The 22,746-nt window shown below is 29.4% G+C and overlaps 1 protein-coding gene and 17 non-coding genes across 20 annotated transcripts in view; 1 reads left to right on the forward strand and 17 right to left on the reverse strand.

The window, feature by feature from the left end:
- nmo (serine/threonine-protein kinase nemo) overlaps positions 1-22,746 on the forward strand; it is a 275,730-nt gene that overhangs the window by 205,168 nt on the left and 47,816 nt on the right. The gene's annotated exons all lie outside the window — the stretch shown is intronic.
- On the reverse strand, positions 13,480-13,552 carry TRNAA-AGC (transfer RNA alanine (anticodon AGC)). The gene has a single exon. It is a non-coding gene; the product is annotated as a tRNA-Ala (tRNA).
- TRNAA-AGC (transfer RNA alanine (anticodon AGC)) lies at positions 13,798-13,870 on the reverse strand. Its single transcript has one exon. It is a non-coding gene; the product is annotated as a tRNA-Ala (tRNA).
- TRNAA-AGC (transfer RNA alanine (anticodon AGC)) lies at positions 14,176-14,248 on the reverse strand. Its single transcript has one exon. It is a non-coding gene; the product is annotated as a tRNA-Ala (tRNA).
- Positions 14,598-14,670, reverse strand: TRNAA-AGC (transfer RNA alanine (anticodon AGC)). Its single transcript has one exon. It is a non-coding gene; the product is annotated as a tRNA-Ala (tRNA).
- On the reverse strand, positions 15,178-15,250 carry TRNAA-AGC (transfer RNA alanine (anticodon AGC)). Its single transcript has one exon. It is a non-coding gene; the product is annotated as a tRNA-Ala (tRNA).
- TRNAA-AGC (transfer RNA alanine (anticodon AGC)) lies at positions 15,438-15,510 on the reverse strand. The gene has a single exon. It is a non-coding gene; the product is annotated as a tRNA-Ala (tRNA).
- Positions 15,907-15,979, reverse strand: TRNAA-AGC (transfer RNA alanine (anticodon AGC)). Its single transcript has one exon. It is a non-coding gene; the product is annotated as a tRNA-Ala (tRNA).
- Positions 16,124-16,196, reverse strand: TRNAA-AGC (transfer RNA alanine (anticodon AGC)). The gene has a single exon. It is a non-coding gene; the product is annotated as a tRNA-Ala (tRNA).
- TRNAA-AGC (transfer RNA alanine (anticodon AGC)) lies at positions 17,362-17,434 on the reverse strand. The gene has a single exon. It is a non-coding gene; the product is annotated as a tRNA-Ala (tRNA).
- Positions 17,617-17,689, reverse strand: TRNAA-AGC (transfer RNA alanine (anticodon AGC)). Its single transcript has one exon. It is a non-coding gene; the product is annotated as a tRNA-Ala (tRNA).
- Positions 18,126-18,198, reverse strand: TRNAA-AGC (transfer RNA alanine (anticodon AGC)). Its single transcript has one exon. It is a non-coding gene; the product is annotated as a tRNA-Ala (tRNA).
- Positions 18,351-18,423, reverse strand: TRNAA-AGC (transfer RNA alanine (anticodon AGC)). Its single transcript has one exon. It is a non-coding gene; the product is annotated as a tRNA-Ala (tRNA).
- Positions 18,647-18,719, reverse strand: TRNAA-AGC (transfer RNA alanine (anticodon AGC)). The gene has a single exon. It is a non-coding gene; the product is annotated as a tRNA-Ala (tRNA).
- On the reverse strand, positions 19,445-19,517 carry TRNAA-AGC (transfer RNA alanine (anticodon AGC)). Its single transcript has one exon. It is a non-coding gene; the product is annotated as a tRNA-Ala (tRNA).
- Positions 19,814-19,886, reverse strand: TRNAA-AGC (transfer RNA alanine (anticodon AGC)). The gene has a single exon. It is a non-coding gene; the product is annotated as a tRNA-Ala (tRNA).
- Positions 20,061-20,133, reverse strand: TRNAA-AGC (transfer RNA alanine (anticodon AGC)). Its single transcript has one exon. It is a non-coding gene; the product is annotated as a tRNA-Ala (tRNA).
- TRNAA-AGC (transfer RNA alanine (anticodon AGC)) lies at positions 21,482-21,554 on the reverse strand. The gene has a single exon. It is a non-coding gene; the product is annotated as a tRNA-Ala (tRNA).

The following is a 22,746-nucleotide window of genomic DNA, read 5'->3' on the forward strand; positions in this document are numbered from 1 at the left end:
AAATATTTTCTGTTCAAACTAGAAACATAAAATATTTGACGCTTAAATAAAAGTACTGAAATTTCATAATTCTTTCAAATGTAAAGCAAAATCTGGTAATATTTTACTTTCTAGAAATGTCTTTTTTATTGATGAAAGAAATTAAAGTTGTTTTGCAGCTTTATTTAATAATTATTTAGAACAAATATTACCATAAATGTGACCACAAGTCAAATATATTTTCCCCTTTGTGTGTTTGATAGTATTTCGGTGTAGTTTGATTAAACAAATATGGCAAATAAATGTATACAGTGTGAACACAAAATCAACCCATGAATTATTTGATGTAGTTTTGATCAAACACATGAAACATCTTGTGTCAAATAATTTGCGTAGTCTGACCCTACCTTAAGACATTAATATAGACAATATGGATATCTAATGATAGATATTTCAAAGACATTTGCAACGACGTATATAAATAGGACCATAGTAAGATGGACCTACAATGGGTCAAAATCGGAAAAAAAATTTTTAACCCGAACTTTTTTTTTCACCAAAAAAAATTGTAAAAACAAAAAAAATTTTATTAAAAATTAAAAAAAAAAAATTAAAAAAATTTAAAATAACAATCGAAAAAAATTTTTTTCCAAAAAATGAAAAAAACAACTGGAAAAAAAATTAAATTTTGTTTACCTAAAAATATTTAAAATTTTGAAGTATAATTTGGTGAAGGGTATATAAGATTCGGCACAGCCGAATATAGCACTCTTACTAGTTTTTTTTATTAAATTTGTTAGTGAAAAAAATTATAAAAAAATATAATTTGGTGAAAAAAAAATACCGGTCTAAAAATATTTTACCCGATTTTGACTCATTCTAGGTCCGAACTACTATGGCGTTATATATGTACGTCGATACAAAGGTCTTTGAAATATCTAACATTAGATATCCATATTGTCTATATTAATGACTTAGTAATCCAGATATGGATAAAAAATAGGTAAAAAATTGAGGTTGTGGATTTTTTCCTATATCTCAGCCATTTGTGGGCCGATTTTCTCGATTTTAAATAGCAACCGCACCGGGGCTATAGCGGATATATTTATGTATGAATCATGAATGTAAGTTATTTGGGGGCTACGAAAAGTTGATTTCAACATACAGGCGGACATGGCTATATTGTATAATGATCTAAAACTTATATATTTTGTGGGGTCGCAAATGAAAAATGTAGAAATTGCAAACGGAATATCAACATTTTCACTCATGGTATTAAATTCCAATTTAAAAAAGCCAAACGAAACTTTTCTATTGAAAACTCTCATTTGCTCTTTTAAAAAAATCGCGAATCAAAATGAATTTTAATTGATATTTGAAAAAAGATTTACCAGCTGATGTGCTCAACATACAATCCACCCTATTATGAACCCAAAAAACTTTAAATTTTTTATTTTAACAACCAGCTGAAATAAAGGAATTAACAACATGATTCATGATTCAAAGTTGTCTAGTCAATTGTTCGAGAATATGTTTTGTATGCGGTGGCCTGGCCTGAGTGTGTGTTCAATACAATTTAAATTGAAACAACAACAGTAATAACAACATAATGGCAATTGTGCTGCTGCCCCCAGTTAATCATCATGCCACAAGACATGAAACCCATATTTTTTTTAGTTTTTTTGTTGTTGTTGTACCCCACATTAATCGCAATAAAATAAAAATTACCACAAATAAACAAAAAAAAAATGGGAAATATGTTTGGGGGAATATAAATATAAAAAATTTGCTAAAAGTTTTATAGACAGTTAAGGTCGACTAGTTAGAGTAATGGAAATATTGTATAGATTTAGAAAAGTTTTATGGAAATATATTTGAAAATTTTAACTTCAAAAGCAGTGGTCGGCATACAGAGAGCGTGGCTTATAATAAATTTGTATGCACTTTCTCTCGTGTAATGTAAACAACTATTGATTGTGATTTTTGTTTCTGATTTAATAATTTTATGGACTTTAATCATAACCTATCATATTCGTCCCCTGGAGTTTTTAAATGCCAATCACTGATACAAAGATTTTTTCATTTTTTTGAAACAATTTCATAATATTTAATGTTTGAAAAATTCTTTACTGTTTTTTTAGCTTACTTAAGTAACTATAAACTAATTTCCTGTAAAACAGTTTGTAGAGTGCCATATATTAAATTTGTTAGCAATAATTTACTTTATAACTGCTATTGCCAATAAAAACAGTGATTATTTAAAATTTTAGCACATTTTTTTTTTGTTTAAACAGGCAAAAAATAACTTATTTATACATTTTTTTCGAATGATTGCTCATAAAATTTAAACCACAACTAGTTTGAGTGTTTTTGAGGTGGTTTTGTAAACAGTTTTATTGATTCGAATTTCATACATACATTTAGCTACTCACAGATTCAATATAGAATAAAAAAACATTATTTTTTAACAAAGAAATGTTTCCTTGTTAACTATTTGTATTGTAAATTTATAAATTTTGGACCTCACCCTACCAAAATATTGCCTTGATATAATACCCTTTACCTTGTAATTCTCACATTTACCATTTGCTGAACTCTAGCAAAACATGTTGCTGAACTGTAGTATAATGCTTCTCATCTCTTTAGCGACATGTTGCCTTCTTCTAGGAACATGCTCAAACCCATCTAGCGACATGTTTCTGACCTCTGGGTACATATTGCTGAAGTTTGTGGAAATTGTTCAGCATCATGTTTCTGAACACTACCAACATGTTTCTGAACTCTAGCAACATGTTGATGAACTCTAGAAACATGCCGAACTTTAGGAACATGTTGATGAAATCTAGCAACATGTTTCTGAGCTCTAGCAACATGTTGATGAACTCGACAAAGATGTTGCTAAACTCTAGCAACATGTTGCTGAACTCTAGCAACATGTTGCTGAACTCTAGCAACATGTTTATGAACTTTAGGATCATGTTGCTAAACTCTAGAAACATGTTGCAGAACTCTGGCAACATGTCGCTGAACACTAGCATCATGTTGCTGAACTCTAGCAACATGTTGCTGAACTCTAGCAACATGTTTATGAACTTTAGGATCATGTTGCTAAACTCTAGAAACATGTTGTAGAACTCTGGCAACATGTTGCAGGACTCTAGCAACATGTTGCTAAACTCTAGCAACATGTTGCTGATCTTTCTTGCTAACCTCTAGGAACATTTTGCTGAACTCTGTAGCAATTCTATCTATACATATAAAAATAAAACATCAACCTAGAAACATTTTTCTCATCAAAAACAAAATTTTAGCTACATTGCCCCCGTAAAGTTCAATGAACTTGAAATTAGTTTACAACATTTATTTATTTTTTGTTTTCTGTTTCATTTTAAAAATAATTATAAATTGGTCACGTACCCCCCAAAAAAATGCTAAATGCTTAGAAATTGCGTTTTAATTGTAAAATCGTTTAAACGTGATTTTTGTTTTAAGTTCAGAAAAGCGAAGAGCCAATGAATGGCAAGGAATAAATCTTGATATAATAACAAAAGCGCAAAACGACTTAGAAAAATAGTAATTAAAATTAACAGTAATTAAAGAAGTTGATCAAAAGTAAAGACACTGAACAATTATTAGTATCAGAAACTTTTCCGTTTGCCAATAAAAAGTATTAATGGCGAGAATTAACTTTTTTGAGGTTAAAGGGATTCTAAGTAGCATTGTGAAAAGTTCATAATTTTCAATATTCAGAAAAACTCAAAATTAGAACTGATACAAACCTGTTTTATAATGAAACCTCAACTATCAGTAGGAAAAAATATGTTTTATGTTATGCATTAGGCGACCATAAAATGAATTTTGGTGATGCGGGGCATCGATCCCCGTACCTCTCACATGCTAAGCGAGCGCTCTACCATCTGAGCTACATCCCCTCATGAAATAGTAAAAATTTTAAATAAATTTAAAAAAAACTGCTAAGGAATTTTAACATTTTTGTCACGTGCATTAGTCGAATTTACAATGCAATAAATTCGATTACATGCAAGTTTTAAATTAAATTTAAATACATAAATAAGTATTGTAAAAATACTAAGTTGTTAATTGATTGATTTAATATAAAAGAATCATTTATATATTTATTGCACCCTACTTAATAATGAAGATTTTACTCGATTTGAAAATGAATAGTGTTTTTTTTCTCTAATTTTTTCTTAATATTAGTAAGTTAATAGTTTTTTATAACCACCATAAAACAATTGATTTTGTCCGTACGTCTGTCTGTCTGTTGAAAACACGATAGGACCCAAACAAAAGAAGCAAGCTGGCTGAAATGTCCCACAAATATTTATAGAGTATAATCTTTGTTGATGAGGTTTGTTTGATATTGGATTTGATCTGAAATTCTTACTGATTTAGTGTAAAAAAAATGGAAACTGGAGGGGCATCGATCCCCGTACCTCTCACATGCTAAGCGAGCGCTCTACCATCTGAGCTACATCCCCTCATGTAATATGCACTGTTGCACCCATTTTTTTTTTTAAATTTAAAAATAAATCCATTTTAACCTATTACGTACTATACTCGTAGAATGGTCTGTGCATTGTATACGAATTAATCGCCCTGAATCCCAATTGAAAATCTAGTCACGTAATTTGTTTAATGTATTGCATTTTGAAATATTTTAAAATATTTTAAACTAAAGTTAAAATTTTTGTGAAAACAAAATTGTCGTAGAACTACTCGGGTCTAGCAAGCTTTCATTTTAAAAATCTTGAACTTATTCTTACTATTGAAGTAATTATGTACTAAACAAAAATTGTAAGTTTTTTCTAAAAAAAGAAACAAATCTAGACAGGGTATTTAAACTTCAATTCTATCGACCACACTATTTTGGTATTTTGTTTACTGCTTACTATGAGTAAATAGAGATTATGGTAGGTTATGGTTCATATCTATGTATGTTAAAAATACACTAACTCAACTACACACATTTGTATGTATATTTTTTAGCCGTTATTTAAAACGTAAATACCAATAATAGTTCTAACCAATACAAAACAAAGAAATCAGCTAAAAAAAACAAGCGAATTACTATAAAAACCGATAAACAAAAATAGCTAAATAAACAATAATACAAACAATAACAAAAAAAAAACGTAATGGTTACCACGAAAAATAAATAAGTTAACAATTCTTATCAACAAATAAAATTTAAGGGGGAAAAAGTAAAAAAAAAAATGTAAACAGCAAAATAATAACTTCCAAAGAAGCGATTTGGGAATAGAATTTTTAGAAGTGCTGAACAATAGCATATAAAGCAATGAATTTACAGGGGCTTATCATAGAATATATGTTCCTCAGTTTCAATAATTAGTTGCGATTTTTTTAAATAATCCAAAATAATTCAGAATTTAATGAATATTAATTAAATTCTAGCAAGATTTTATCTCCTTTTGACGCTATTTTTATGCTGGGCTGCTAAAGGAAATTGTGAAAATAGCTGACTTAATTATAAACATTTCATTGTTTAAAGACTATAAGGTAAACCCAGCAATTAATGAAGTAAATTTTAATGTTAATATTATGTCTGACTGCCTATCTGTGTATCAGAGGCCATAAATAGATACATCATTAATATATTTCTTTCATTTTATCTGTATTTTACATGATGTTCTTCTGCTGCCATTGTTTTGACATGTATCAAACTTATTTTTGACAGTCATGTTTATGACATGGCCTAATGTATTTACTGATTGGCGCCAGACATTGATGACCGACCTTTAATATAATTTTTTTATATAGCAGGTTTATTTTTTGTAAATACATAAATATTTTGTTAATATCAATTCGAAAAAATTTATATTAACAAAATTTTAAAATAATTTTTTTAAATATTTTGTTTAATTAATTCTTTAAAACAAAGAAATTAAATGGAATGTAAATTAACATTTTGTGTGGTGATGAGTAATTAATTTTTTTATTAATAGAACTATAGTAAAGTTTGTGTATAATAGTTTTTTCTATAGAAATAATTGCACTATGCACGAAATTGACAAAAAAAAGTAATTTTTTTAGAAAAATTTCGAAATTTTTGGTTTTTAAAATGGTATTAAAAATTGAAAAATGCATATATGCTCTTAATTTTTTACACATTTAGAAAACGATAAAACAAACTCTAAATAATTAAAATCTGTCCACAACTTTTCATTCTATTCACAAAAAAATAATACAAATATCCCCTAATATTTTATCAAAGTACATAACTCATAGTAATTAGCTACATAGTGCAGTGCACAGTGGTATAGAAAGAAAAGTGGGAAATAAATCTAAACCCTTAGTCCGATTTGAATGAAATTTGAGTGTTGTCGAATGTAAGGTTTGAATTTTGTCAGCATGAGTCCACCAGAGGTGCAGCCAGGCGTCCCCAAAGTAGGATTCGGGTATGATACATTTTTAAAACAATCCTATTTCTTCGTTTGTGTTCCGATTTCAAAAAACTTATATAGCTTAGGAGATATTCGCATTTGAAAATTAAATTATCAAAATTTTTACCCACCATGCTCCAGTTTTTTGATAACAGCGGGTCCAAATATTTCCCGATTTCTCCATTTTTCTTTTATTGAACTAACTACAAATGTATATGTCAAACAAAAAAAGAATTGTTTACAAATCCTGACTGACTCCAATGTTATATTCATTTGAATTTAAAAATTAAGAGCGTATATTCATTTTACAATTTTTAATGCCGTTTTAAAAAACAAAAATTTCGAAATTTTTCTAAAAAAAAATTATATTTCTAAAATGACTGCGATTACTTAAAGGTAATTTTGTTGCGCAATTTCGGTTTTTTCAGTTTGTTGAATAAACTAAACCGTTTTTGAGTTACGCGAATATATTTTGTGCAACCTCCTCCATTTTCGAAATAACGTTATATATCGAAAATACGAGCTAACCTAAAAAAAACGGTTAGACCACTGAATTCAGCGTACCCGAATTAGTTTCACCCACCGAGTGCCCCGCTTGACAGTTTTTTCAACTAGCACAGTGTTGTTTATGACAGTTTTGTTAGAATTTTTAGAACAGTTTGTGTATAATAATTTGTATATTACAGCTTTTACTATAGAAAACTTTCAGTATAACAGCTTTTTCTACATAAAAAAATTTTTATAACAGTTTTCCTATAGAACATTTTGTGTATAACAGTTTTTTCTTCTAATAAGAATTCAGTATAACTGTTCTTCATTTAGACATATTAGTGTATAACAGTTTTTTCTGTAGAAAAATTTGTCCATAACAGTTTTTCTATAGAAACTGTTTCAGTATAACAGTTTTTTCAATAAAGAAATTTTTGTATAACAGTTTATCTAAAGAAAAATTTCTGTAACAGTTTTCCTATGGAATATTTTGTGTATAACAGTTTTTTTGCAAAACAATAATTAGTATAACAGTTTTTTCTATAGAAAAATTTGTCTAACATTTTTTCTATAGAAAATGTTTCAATATAACAGTTTTTTCAATAAAGAAATTTTTGTGTAACAGTTTATCCATAGAACAATTTGTGTAACAGTTTCCTATAGAACATTTTGTGTATAACGGTTTTTTTTTCAAACAAAAATTCAGTATAACAGTTCTTTCTTTAGACATATTAGTGGATAACAGTTTTTTCTATAGAAAATTTTTTTCTATAGAAAATGTTTCAGTATAACAGTTTTTTTCAATTTAAAAGTGTTTGTGTAACAGATTTTCTATAGAACAATTGGTGTATAATATCTTTTTTCTATAGACAATTTTGTGTATAATAGTTTTTTATAGAAAAAATTCCATATAACGGCTGTTTCTATAGACAGATTTGTATATAACAGTTTTTTTTTATAGACAAATTTGTGTATAACAATTATTTCTTTATACTTTTTATACCCTACACCACCATAATTATGGTGGGGAACATAGTGGGGAGGGTATTATGCGTTTGTGCAGATGTTTGTAACGCCCAAAAATATTAGTCTAACACCCACCTTAAAGTATATCGACTTAGAATCACTTTCTGAGTCGATTAAGCGATGTCCGTCCGTCCGTCTGGTCGGCTGGCTGGCTGTCCATATAAACCTTGTGCGCAGAGTACAGGTCGCACTTTTGAAGATATTTCGATAAAATTTTTTACATATTATTTTTTCGGATCAAGGACCAAGCCTATTGAAACTGGCTGAAATCGGTCCACTATTTCACTTAGCCCACATACAAATGTCCTCCCGAAATTGGACTTTATCGGTCATAAATGTTTAATTTATATATGTATCTCCACAAATTCCGATCCAAATAAGTTTTATATACACAAAATTCATGTCACCAAATTTTGTTACGATCGGTCCATAATTAGTCATAGCTCCCATATAGACCCGCTTCCGAAAATCACTTTAACGTGCATAAATCGCTTAAAAATGTTGGTAAACACACAAAATTGAACATAGTTAACTTTAATATAGACATAAATCACACGACCTAATTTCATGGTGATCGGTCCATAATTGGTCATAGCCCCCATATAACCACACTTCCGAATTCACTCAAAAATATAAATTATTGAAATTTTAAAAGAAAATTTTTTGTTGCTCTTTTACTTAGTGTAGGGTATTATATGGTCGCGCTTGACCGCGGTTTTTGTTTTTAATAACTTGATATGTCATTTTGAAGGGTTTGTCATTGATCCTCACTTAGTTATTGAACATTATAGTCTAAACAACAAAGTTTTTTTATGCTTCGAATAAGTTGAATTTTGTACCAACAAAGCGTCATATGCTTGAAGTTTTGCTTTACTTCTTTAATTTGAAAAAAGTACCGCTGAAGCAGTACTTCTTCACATAAGCCCTCTAAAGCTTATGATGAAGAAACAGCTTGCAAAATCATTGGGGTGCTATTAAAACAGTAATTTCAAAACGTATGTGAGCAGCGAAATTTATCCAAAAGCAGGGAAATTGGGCACCATACGAATTGAAGCTGAGAGACCTTGAAAGACGATTTTGCGTGTCCGAAATCATTTTCGCTCCGAATCATTACTTGCGATGCAAAATGGATCCATTCCAGCAACCCGAAGTGTAAGAAATCATATGTGAAGCCCGATCAACAAGCCGAATCGTAATCAAAGCCAAATGATCCGAACGCAACTTATTCGTTTGATGCAGAACGCTCTCTCAAGGATATGGTTCACTTTGTAACAGAGTATCCGAAATTGGGTTGATTCGTTCTTGGCCTCAAAAGATGAGCAGTTCTTTTGTCTCGGAATACAAATACCTCATTTTTAAGTAATACATCCAATAATTTACAAAAAATTGTCATGTTGCATTGATATGCTACCGATTCAAACCAGATATAAACTAACGGTAACGTTAATTTGGCTTATTTCGGCAATGGCACTTCCTGTCCATAAAAATAGCAACCAACCCACCGCACATATGTTGTTAGTCGTCAGGCCATCAATATTCATTCGTGTTTTTTCATTGGGATGCAGTGTAGCAGGGATGGACAATGTTGATTTTGAATAGGTTGTTTTAAGATAGAAGCTAGTAAATTATTCAAGCTGAAAATTTATATAAATTCAGCTAACACTCGCTGAAATACTCATGATTTTTGTTAAATATCAGCGAGGCAAAAGCAGTAGTTTGTTGAAAATAAGTACTGAAACATCTTTTACTTTTAAGTGTACTCCATTTCAGTACTATTGATTTGAACTTAATGATTTATGTAGTTTTATTGATATTTTGTAAAAGAACATAGCAGCTTTTAATGGGTTAATGATTTTACCATAGATCGGAAACTCTCCTGTCAAAGACCTAACACAGTTAACAAAAATTTAGACAAATATAATCTCAATTAAAAAGGCTCACATTGTAAAATCCATATGTATACTAGAGCGGAAACTCTACCGTCAAAGACCTAACTCAGTTGCCAAAAACCTAAGTGGAAACAAAAACAATACTCGTATGTTTGATTTTTTACGGAAAATAATCACATATACGATTTTTGCTTTTAAATAGTTTTATTTACTACATTACATTCTCACCACTTAGGTTTTTGGCAACTGAGTTAGGTCTTTGACCGGAGAGTTTCCGCTGTGGTATATACCTATGCATTTTACAATGTGAACCTTTTTAATTGAGATTATATTGAGCAAAATTTATTTAAGTTCTGCAACAGTTTTCTAGATCAAAATGCACTTACACAAATTTAATAGTACAGAATTATCCATCCATGTAGTGTGTACTAAAAACTAAACATAGTCACCACTGTCAGCGGACATGCTCATGTTCTCTAATGATGCTTAGTAATCATCATTAAAATTGTTTGAATACATATTCAAATGTGTGTGTGCGAATGTTTTTGTGCGAGAGTTTTGTCGTTAATCACTAGAAGAGTAAAATAGAGTTTAATACTTTGGAACATCCTTTAGACGTTTTAGGTTGCTGGGTTGCTGTGTCATTAATCAATTTCTCAAAAACAAAACGAAACCAAAAACAAAAAAAGAATTTGGCACTCAGTCAGTCAGTCACTCATTCATACGGAAATATTTAAGAATTTTGCTTTGGTTTCCACTGCTTTATAGCCTAACATTACTGCTTAATATAAGCTATGATTTCAGTCCTTTAGTCTATCATTTGCAAGACATTTGTTAGTAAATACTTTTTTTATATAAATTATCAATTTCTTTATATTTATAGAAAGGGTAGCAAAGTATTTGCTGTGACCGTAATATTTTCGTTTCCATTTTTCCATTTTACTCATTAGCTTAAATAGTGCTAAAGATGCTTTAATGTCAGTGGTTGCCAAATCTAAAAATACCATGTTCAGATTGTTCAAATAAGATTGACTAAATATGCGTAATTGCTATTTTGCAGCAAATTTTTATTTAACCTTGCATGACTTCTGTAGCAGCAAACAAATCGCAGTGCTTAGTGGGACAGATTTAAAATATTCTGAAAATAAATCTGTCTAACTGGCTAAATAGTAAATTAATAAAAATTTAAAAATTTTATGGAAGAAAAATCCCAGAATTTCTAAAAACTATTTAAAAAATTCCAAAAATGGGAATATTAGGAATGTTGACCATTGAGACCACAGCAACATTTTGTAAATTCTGAAACATGTTGTTGCGTCCTGAAATGTATTGCAACAGAGTTCATCAACATGTTGCTTCTGTACAGCAAAATGTTGCAAAAGAAGTCAGCAACATGTTGCTACAGAGTTCCTCAACATGTTGTTAGAGTTTAGGTACATGATGCTAGAGTTCAGCAACATGTTTAAAACAACCTTTCGGAACACATGTTGCTAAAGAAGTCAGCAGCATGTTGCTACAGAGTTCATCAACATGTTGTTAGAGTTTAGCTACATAATGTTAGAGTTCAGCAACATGTTTCGAACACCCTTTTGTAACAAATGTTGCTAAAGAAGTCAGAGTTCAGCAAAATGTTGCTAAGGAAGTTAGAAACATGTTGCTACAAAGTTCATCATGTAAAGTTCAGCAACATGTTTCGAACACCCTTTTGTAACAAATGTTGCTAAAGAAGTCAGCAGCATGTTGCTACAGAGTTCATCAAAATGTTGTTAGAGTTTAGCTACATGATGCTTGAGTTCAGCAACATGTTTTAAACACCCTTTTGGAACACATGTTTCTAAAGAAGTCAGCAGCATGTTGCTACAGAGTTCATCAACATGTTGTTAGAGTTTAGCTACATAATGTTAGAGTTGAGCAACATGTTGCTAAAGAAGTTAGCAGCATGTTGCTACAGAGTTCATCAACATGTTGTTAGAGTTTAGCTACATAATGTTAGAGTTCAGCAACATGTTTCGAACAAATGTTTTTAACAAATGTTGCTAAAGAAGTCAGCAGCATGTTGCTACAGAGTTCATCAACATATCATTTGAGTTTAGCTACATAATGCTAGAGTTCAGAAACATGTTTAAAACACCCTTTTGTAACAAATGTTGCTAAAGAAGTCAGCAGCATGTTGCTACAGAGTTCATCGTGTTGTTAGAGTTTAGCTACATAATTCTAGAGTTCAGCAACATGTTTAGAAATCCCTTTTAAAACACAAGTGGAGCTACAAGATAAGTTTCAATATCATTTCAAAACTATGTAGGTACATACAACTACTGCACATCTCAGAAAAGTTTAAGAGCAACTGCTAAAATGGGCAATAATTACACATATTTTTTTCTTTCATAAATTTTACACAAATTATACATGAAACCTAAACTCTACTCATAACATTAAGAGATTTTAAAATACATACTAATATTTTTAGAATAGTATTGAAACAAACAAAAAATTCCTATTGCCACTACACACACTTACTTCCACACTAAGGCCTAAAGGCTTTTTCCATGTTGTTATCGTTGCTGCTACATAGTAGTGAGAGTATGTGGCAAATGTGGCATCAATGTCGTTTACTGCAGATTCTGTAATTTGTTGTCTTCTACTGTTGAGGATGTTTGCATTTTTTTCTGGTTTGTCATGACAAATCCTCTATTTTTTTTTTGTAAAAAAATATTTACAACTCTTTAAACAACTTTTTTTTTTGTTTTGTTGAGGAGAAAGAGATTTAGCAGATTTTTTCTTGGCATTTCCTGTTTTAGGTTTTTTTTAGTTCTTTTCTTGATTTTTTGTTTAATTTATTTATTTTTTTCTCTTATCCAAGTTGATGACTAATGTACGCATGCATTTGTGGCAATTTGAAATGATTTATATTTTACTGCATTTTTTATGCCCAAAAGTAATCTATCATTTTGAGATTTAAACATTTTGTCATATTACAGAAATTTTAATCTATTTTAGAGATTATATTGTGGCAACAGAGAAGATCAACATTTCTGTTTATTTTCTATTGGGAAAAGAAAAATACATATTAACAAATGCTGGAGCAAATTTATTGAAAATAAAAGTATTAGATCGGTTTTAGTTTTGTTAACATAGTTGTGAGGCACTTAGCGTAACCCAGGGAATGTTTGTAGAACAACATTTTGATTTCAAATTACTCTCAATTTGATATTGAACCTGAGAACAATTTGGAAAAAAAAATCTAAAATTGAGAAAATGTTCTCCTTTTATTTGCGAACGAATTTATTCTCAAATGTATTTCATATGATATGCAAATCTTTGATATTTTGAGAAAGTATTTGATTGCTTGATCATACCAAAGTCATACAGGGTTAAATAAACGATTTTTGGAGAGTGTTCAATTCTTCAAATATTTGAATATTGCAAATTAATCTTTATATTTAAAAGAAATAATCTTTATAATTGTAAAATCTTCTTATAAATTTAGTTTACTTTTATATAAAATTTTTAATAATTTTTTTTTCTTTTCAATTTCAGGTAAGCAAAATTTCAGATGTCTTTAGCCTAAACTTAAACTACAAGTAAGACTGTTTTTAGTTAGCAAATTAAAGCAATATTTAATAATTGATCTTTAAATAAATTGATCAAAAAATAACTAAGAAAATAAATTTTGGAGATGCGGGGCATCGATCCCCGTACCTCTCACATGCTAAGCGAGCGCTCTACCATCTGAGCTACATCCCCTGATAAATGAAATATATCAGCCCAATTAAAATTGTCTACAGCTATAAATAACTTTATAAATATTAGCTTTGTTCACATATTTATTTGATTAAATTTTATAAAACTGTAAGAGAAAAATAATCAAATTTTGTTTTTAAATTTTCTTTTTTCATTCGTTTTAAGTTTTGTATTATCTAGAGAAATTATAATTAAAGCTAAATCGATTTTTAAATTATCTCAACCTTTAAAAAAACAAAATTTATTTCTGGAGATGCGGGGCATCGATCCCCGTACCTCTCACATGCTAAGCGAGCGCTCTACCATCTGAGCTACATCCCCTTATAAAAAATTTGTTTTAAAAATCGTTACTATATTAAAATAACTTTAAAAAAGTAAAAAAAACTATATAAACTTAAAACAAAAACACCGTTACTTTTAAATTCAATGTCAATTCAATTGATCTCATAGCCTTGCTTACTTACCTTTGCGCTTAACCGGTATATTGTATACAAATTATAATGCATGTCAATTTTAAATCGTTAAACATAAAAAGCTTTGATTGTCAAATACGTGTTTATATTATTTAAACAAATTAATAGTAATAAGTTTAAATGATTATAAATAAACTCTTAGTAAAACAAATTTGGAGATGCGGGGCATCGATCCCCGTACCTCTCACATGCTAAGCGAGCGCTCTACCATCTGAGCTACATCCCCTTTATGGAAATTTATTATTGTAAAATCATTAAACATTTACATTTAAAACGATTTCAAATAAAAACTTAAATAATTTTTTTGTTAACTAGACACGTAGTGATTAACAAACAAAGTGCATATAAATTAACTATGATCGATACTAACTTTAATCAATTCCGACAAAAAAAATAAAAACTGCATTTATACTTTAATGATGTCATAGCTTTTTCCAAACCAAACTCAATTCTAAAGCTTATTTTGGCAGCTGTCATTACAACGTTTAAGCACAATTAATTATAACGATGAAAATTGGCAACATGGCAAAATTAACTTTTACATAAAATCTTTCATATCATCAGTAATAAGTTACTGGAGATGCGGGGCATCGATCCCCGTACCTCTCACATGCTAAGCGAGCGCTCTACCATCTGAGCTACATCCCCTGGCAAATACAATAATTTTTAATAAAAGTGGCTGAAGAACTTCTTAAATAAAGTAAAGAAAAAAGGTATTTAGCACTTATTTCTTAAAACAAAAACTCCAACTAGAGATGTGGGGCATCGTTCCCCGTACCTCTCTACCATGTAGGCTACATCCCCTTTTAAAAATCTGCAATATTGAGAAAAACCATTTTAAATTTTTTTTATAAATCAATTTTTCAAAGTGTTTAGGTTTAAAACTTACTTAAATAGTGCACGCATCTGGTATATAATATCGCTTAAATAACATCTTAATAATAATTTAACTAAAACCCTTTAAAAGTGGTCAACATTTAATATTAAGATCAGTTATACTTTAAAAAATAATTCAAACCTCTTATATTTAAGTTCTAACGCCTAAGCAATACTTTGATGCTTAATTCTAATAATAGATATGAAACTTGACAACATAGCGATGTTCTTATTATTTCAAATGTTCTTGAAAATATTATAAGTCACAAAAATGATTATTGGAGATGCGGGGCATCGATCCCCGTACCTCTCACATGCTAAGCGAGCGCTCTACCATCTGAGCTACATCCCCCGATAAAAATCATATGTATGAATAAATAAATCTAATATTGTTATTAAGAAAAAGTTGATAAAAATTTAATAAAATTGTCACTTCTCTTAATATCGGACGCATAAAACATACAAACTACATAAATGATTTATTGTGCATTTATCAATGTTTAAACACTATTAACAAATTAATAATATAATAAAATAATTGGAGATGCGGGGCATCGATCCCCGTACCTCTCACATGCTAAGCGAGCGCTCTACCATCTGAGCTACATCCCCCTATAGAAATAATCTAAATGCTAAAATTAACAAATTTGAATTTCAAACACAAAATGTTTAAAAAAAAAACTTTAGCTTTAAACCGACCATTTTAGTACTTTAGGCACGTCCGTAAATGCACGTAAAGTGCATAATAATTAACTAGCTTTTACTATAATTCATTGCAAATTACACTTAAACATTTAAAAAAACCTATAAAATTAGCGAAAAATACAATAAATAACTTTTTATTGAGTTAATTCAATTAGAAAACCAAGATTTTATAATTAAAATTGCAACACCTAAGCAAAATTCTAAACCAAAATCAATGGAAGTCTCAAACTTATGTTCTATTAATAGAACAGAAGTTTGGCAATGTCGCAAATATGCTAAAATAAAACTACATCATAAAATTATTGGAGATGCGGGGCATCGATCCCCGTACCTCTCACATGCTAAGCGAGCGCTCTACCATCTGAGCTACATCCCCTGTTAACACAATTTGGAAAAATTATACATTTTTAAAATATTTTAAATCATAAAATGATGATTTAAAATATTTTCAAATTAAAAGTTTTTAAAAAATCTACTGATCTTATGTTATTTAAATATTTATGTAATTAAAAAGGTAATTTGGAGATGCGGGGCATCGATCCCCGTACCTCTCACATGCTAAGCGAGCGCTCTACCATCTGAGCTACATCCCCTTATAAAAAACCTCTGAATTTCCTAAAAAATATCATAGAAATTTGTAGGTCAAATGTGGTATTAATATACACATATTTACACTCTAATTGAAATTGATCACGTTTCTTTTCAGTTTTAGCTAAACATTTTTATGATCAAATGGTCACGTTTAACAAATGTTTGAAAAGTGCATACTAATTACAAATTGTGACATTGGTAAAAGCTAATATAGTTATTTAAAAGCACTAATGGAAAATGTATAAACAGTTACAATTGCTTTGGATTAAATTTATAATCTAAAAATTTTATTTTTCAATTTTGCAGTCTTGGGAATCGAACTCTAAACTCCCTGATTTAGAAGTTTCCATTCTATGACTTAAGCCAAGGTCATGAATTTAATTCTACTTCCCTATGAGTTACAACTTTTAATAGAAATGTTCTAATAATAGTTGTGAAAATTGGCAACATTGCCAGTTTTTAATATTTAAGGAAGTTCTTGTTTGTTTAACAATTCCCATTTGCTATTTCAAGCTAAATATCAACTTTGTTATTTCCAAAACTTGTGTAAATATTTAAACTAAAATTGTTGCAATATTTTTAATAGTTAATTAGTATTCTCTTTAAACAATATATTAAAACGTGTTAATAGTTGTTAAATTAATTTAAAATTAAATAATACATAGTAATGACAACAAAAATGTACCCCATTTTTATAAGGGGATGTAGCTCAGATGGTAGAGCGCTCGCTTAGCATGTGAGAGGTACGGGGATCGATGCCCCGCATCTCCAAAACTATTTTTTGCTCAAAATCAGGAAAAGTTTAAACGAATTATTTTTAATTTACCAAATTAATAGGATAAAAACATTATGTTTCGCTACATGTTTTTTAATTTGTACCAAAGTACCGTTATTTTTATCAAGGGGATGTAGCTCAGATGGTAGAGCGCTCGCTTAGCATGTGAGAGGTACGGGGATCGATGCCCCGCATCTCCAAATAACTTTTTTTCAATAATTAAATTTATAATTTCACAAGATTTTTAAAACATATTTTGTATGGATATTTTGTTTTATAAACATTTTAAAATATAGCTAATTTCATAATGAATAAGAGCCTAGATATTTTAAAATGTCTATGCTGAAAGAGTAGACATTAATGGTTTCTTTAAGAATATACGAAAAAGAAGTTGGAGATGCGGGGCATCGATCCCCGTACCTCTCACATGCTAAGCGAGCGCTCTACCATCTGAGCTACATCCCCATATTTAAATAACAAATGAACTTATTTTAAACATTGATTAATTTTCTAAAAAGACATTAATAACAATTTAAATAAACTAGTCACGTTTTATTACTATACAAGCTAGTAACTAAGCGCATATTAATGCTGTATATTAAAGTTCAGGTTACTGCATAAAAATATAAAAAAAAAACTGTTATTATTGGAGATGCGGGGCATCGATCCCCGTACCTCTCACATGCTAAGCGAGCGCTCTACCATCTGAGCTACATCCCCTTATAAAAATGTATGGAACAGTTATTAAACATTTGTCTTTAATAACTAATAAGTAGTGTAAAAATAGAAGACAATTTAGTTTTGTTTGGTTGGAATAATTCTCATATACTTTTTCATTAAATTGTTAAACATATTTAATTGAAATATATTTAGTTAACTCTTTATATATGCTATATGTATTATTTCCTGTCCGATTAAGCCTTGAACTTGTTTGAAATTTCAGACATATCAATTGGATACATCTAATCAAACGATTTTTTTTAACTTATATTGTTAACCCTTGCAAATTAAATATCGAGGTTCTTCAAATGTTTAATCAGAGTACATATTTTAAGTCTAAACAAAGAGTTAATAATATATAATTTCTATTTTTAAATAAATGCTCTTTTTATCATTAATTTTCGAAATTTTTAAAATCAAATATTTTAAAAATTTCTGGAGATGCGGGGCATCGATCCCCGTACCTCTCACATGCTAAGCGAGCGCTCTACCATCTGAGCTACATCCCCAAGTAATAACGCTGCTACAAAATGTGGTGTATATAATTTAAATTTAAATATTTTTAAAGTAAATTTTTTTTTTGTTTTAATATAAATATTTCATTTAATTAATAGCTGTTATAAAAAACAATTTATAACCGCATCTACAAAAAAAAACAAATTGGAGATGCGGGGCATCGATCCCCGTACCTCTCACATGCTAAGCGAGCGCTCTACCATCTGAGCTACATCCCCATAAAATTACCATGTTGTTTTTACCTTATAAATATGGCTAGACAATTGAGCATGTAACGTAGTGAAGTTTGGCAACATGGCTAGAAAAATTAAAGTTTTAAAAACAATCATTTTTTATTTAATTTTTTTTATGTATTTTGCTTAAAATCTTAACTGCAAATTCCTGTTTTATGTATTATTGTTTATAAAATTATGTTTTTATAAAATAAAAAAAAAAAAAAATTGGAGATGCGGGGCATCGATCCCCGTACCTCTCACATGCTAAGCGAGCGCTCTACCATCTGAGCTACATCCCCCATGTAAATTTAATATAAGATTTTTATTATGTTTGTCATTATATATAGTGAAGACGATCTGTTGAAATCAACTTTCCGAAGTCCTCAAATAACATACATACATGAGTGATACTTCAATATATCCGCTATAGACCTGGTTCGGCTGCTATTTAAATTCGGGAAAATGGGCATACACATAGCTGAGTTATAAGCAAAAAAACATGACTACTACGATTTCTGGCCTATATCTAGATTACTAATTCATTAACCCTCTAACCGGACAATTTTATTTTGAGGTAAAAAAATATACCAGGTTCTTGTTTGAATAAAAAAAAAACAAAAGACAAGTGCACGTTCATATTTATCACAATAAGTAAATTCTTTGTCTCTACACATATTTACCGTTCTAATGGGAGAAATAAGCAAATAAAGCAGAATTACATACATTCAACATACCCCGCCTAAAGGCAGCCTTGCCAGTTAGAGGGTTAATATAGAAAATAGCTAAAGATAGAAAGACATACATATAGAACATAGAAATGGAAATTCTATTCGACATTGGTTCAAAATTGGGAAAACAATTTTTAATCCGAATTATTTTCACCCAATTTTGTTTTAAATCCAGAATATAATTTTCTATTCACGGCAATTCTATATAATACAATTAAGCTCATCTAAAGCTCAACTGTTTATTTTTTTAATTAAAATATTTTCTTAAAATTAATTAAGTAAAAAAAATATGTTTTTGGAGATGCGGGGCATCGATCCCCGTACCTCTCACATGCTAAGCGAGCGCTCTACCATCTGAGCTACATCCCCTTATAAAACACAGAGAATTTGATTATTTTTTCGAATCTGTGGAATTATTGTTATAACGGTACTTATATTTGATCAGTCCAACAATTGACTTTTTAATAACATTTTTTGCTTTTTAAATTTATAGAATTGGTTTTTTTTGGGAACGTAAATTTAAAACAATATGATTGTTGGAAATATGTATTTTCAGTTGTCTTTTAAAAACAAATTTTAGTTTGTTTTTAATAAGAAACTTTTTTTTTAATGAAATGTTTTCAAAATATTTTGTAAAATTACTTGTTTAATTGAAAAAATAGTCCTGGAGATGCGGGGCATCGATCCCCGTACCTCTCACATGCTAAGCGAGCGCTCTACCATCTGAGCTACATCCCCTTGTGAAAAAATACGAATTTACTCAAGCTCAAATACACATTCAGTTATTGTATTTTTAAAGATATCTAGAAAATGGTCTTATATAAGATTGGTTTTGACTATAGGATTTGTCAGCTTTTATTTAATATTTCTTTTCAAAATAAACTAATTGAAAAATAAAAAAAAAATCAATTTTGGAGATGCGGGGCATCGATCCCCGTACCTCTCACATGCTAAGCGAGCGCTCTACCATCTGAGCTACATCCCCCATATATAAAATGAACTCATTCAAATAGTCAACACAACGCCCGCCACTATTATTTATAAATAAACTAACAAAAACTTTAAATTTGTACACAAAAGTCCACACTAATAATATCTTTAAATAGTTTTTCAAATCTAATCAAGCTAAAAACATGTTTGTTCAGGTTTTATGCAATTATAATAACCCAACAAGGCACCAACAAGAAATAAAGCTTTTTTCAACAAAATTATCATCAAGAAATCAACTGACTGACTGACTGACAAATACAAAAAGCTTTCTTTGTGGCCATACACACATATAATGGCTGATCAAAAATTAATTGACCGTTATTTAAATATTTATAGCTGAGTAGTGAAAAATTCACTTTTATTAAAACAAAATTAATTCCCTTTAGCAAAGAACTTTAAATTTATTTACTTGTCTTTCAATCACCTTTCCCACCACCTAATTTGACGTCATTTACAAAACTATCAGCTAATTTATTTAATATTCTGTTCTTTATTATTTATTTACTTTTATTTTTGTTTGTTTCTTGCTGTATAATATTATAATAAGCAGGTCTCTAGTTAACCAAAATTATAACTGGGTCAATTTGTACGTGCTTTTTTTCTTCTATATATTTTTTTCATTCTTTCTATGTCTTGTTAATGTGGCCTATTCATCGGTTATACAAATTGAGTTGTTGAGGAAAACCTCCTTAGTTTTAATTGAATACCATCCAACTTGTACTAGTTTATTTGTATCAATCAATAAAATCTCAAATTATCTAAGCTCTCCTCAATATATCTTGTACATACATATTTATAATCTGTTTTGTTTGTGTGTTATAAATTATTTTTATATAATTTTTATTTTTTGTTATTTTTTTTTGTTGCTTTTTGTAATCAAGCACTCAAGTCGGAGTGTTAGACGTCATGTTTAACGTGTATCGTAATAGATATTGATGATACGAGTGTTAACCCATTGGGAAGCAGTAGAATGTTTTTTTTTTAAATATAGAATTTTAAGCGTTTTAAATGCCTAACTCATGCACTATATTGTTAACGATTTAATTCTTTAGAATAAAATAATACTTTGGATCATTATATGATATTATTATATCAAAATATGCTTGCATTGGGTCATAATATGATTACTTTGGGTCATATTATGATTGCTTTGGATCATGATATGATATTTTAAGATACTAATAATGATCATAATATGTTTGGAGTATAAATCACTATAGTTAAATATCTAAACAATAAAATGGGCTTATTTTAAACTTAACAAAACTTTATGTGTTTTTTTAAGATTCTTCGGAAGCGCAGCTGACTAAACATTTTTAAAATCATTAAAAAATTTCAGATTTTGGAGATGCGGGGCATCGATCCCCGTACCTCTCACATGCTAAGCGAGCGCTCTACCATCTGAGCTACATCCCCTTATAAATAAATTGATCAAATAAATATATTTCACAAATGTGAAATAAAATTAAAAAAAGTAAAAGTTCATAATTATTTCAAAAGCATTATAATTATAAACAAGTTTTGCTTTAGGATTTCATATTAGAAACCTGATCTTTCAAAAAATCATAGTTTTTAATACAGTTTTGTTTTAAAATAAAACAGATCCTGGAGATGCGGGGCATCGATCACCGTACCTCTCACATGCTAAGCGAGCGCTCTACCATCTGAGCTACATCCCCTTATAAACAATTTTTAAAACATTTAACAAATTTGTGCAATTTAGTTTATGTTTAAAATGCATTTATGACCATAACTTGAAATTTCTTTAAAAAAAAAATGTTTTATAAAAAATGTCACGTATTTGTTTAACTGAATTTACTGCTTTGTTTTTGTAATAAACTATTAAGTTTAAAACAATACTCTTGGCTAACTAAATATGCCTGCACACATTTGATAAAGTGCGAGTATCAGCAATTGTATATTTAATCTAGCATGACTTATAAAATAGTAAATAATGTAACAATTACATGTTGTCTTAAAAAAATACGACAATTAATGTTTTTGTTTTTTTTTTAAGTTTTTAAAATGATCTAAATGATACTTTTGTAGTAACTTTAAGGTATTTAAAATTGTTTGGAAGTAATTAAAAATAACTTCCAAATATTAGAAAAATAAGCACTTCAAATGTAGATACAATATAACACTTAGAAAAATTACCCAAGCATTCTGACAATTAGAGTAGGTAATTCAAATATAGTTAATTGTCAAAATGCAAGGGTCATTATATAAATTCAAATAAAAACAAGTAAGAAAGTATGGTCGGTCAAGCCCGACCATATAATACCCTACACTAAGTAAATGTGTAAAAACATTTTTCTTTAAATATATCAATAATTTATATTCGTGACTGATTTTCGGAAGTGGGCCTTATATGGGAGCTATGATCAATTATGGACCGATCAGTCGTGTGATTTATGTCTATATGGAAGATATTTATGTTGAATTTTGTGTGTATACCAACATTCTTAAGAGATTTATGCACGTAAAAGTGATTTTCGTAAACGGGCTATATGGGAGCTATGACTAATTATGGACCGATCATACCAAAATTTGGTGACATGAATTTCGTATATATAAAACATATTTGGAGCGAAATTTGTGTAGATAT

Source organism: Calliphora vicina, chromosome 3 (genome assembly GCF_958450345.1).
Source record: "Calliphora vicina chromosome 3, idCalVici1.1, whole genome shotgun sequence".
Classification (NCBI taxonomy): domain Eukaryota; kingdom Metazoa; phylum Arthropoda; class Insecta; order Diptera; family Calliphoridae; genus Calliphora; species Calliphora vicina.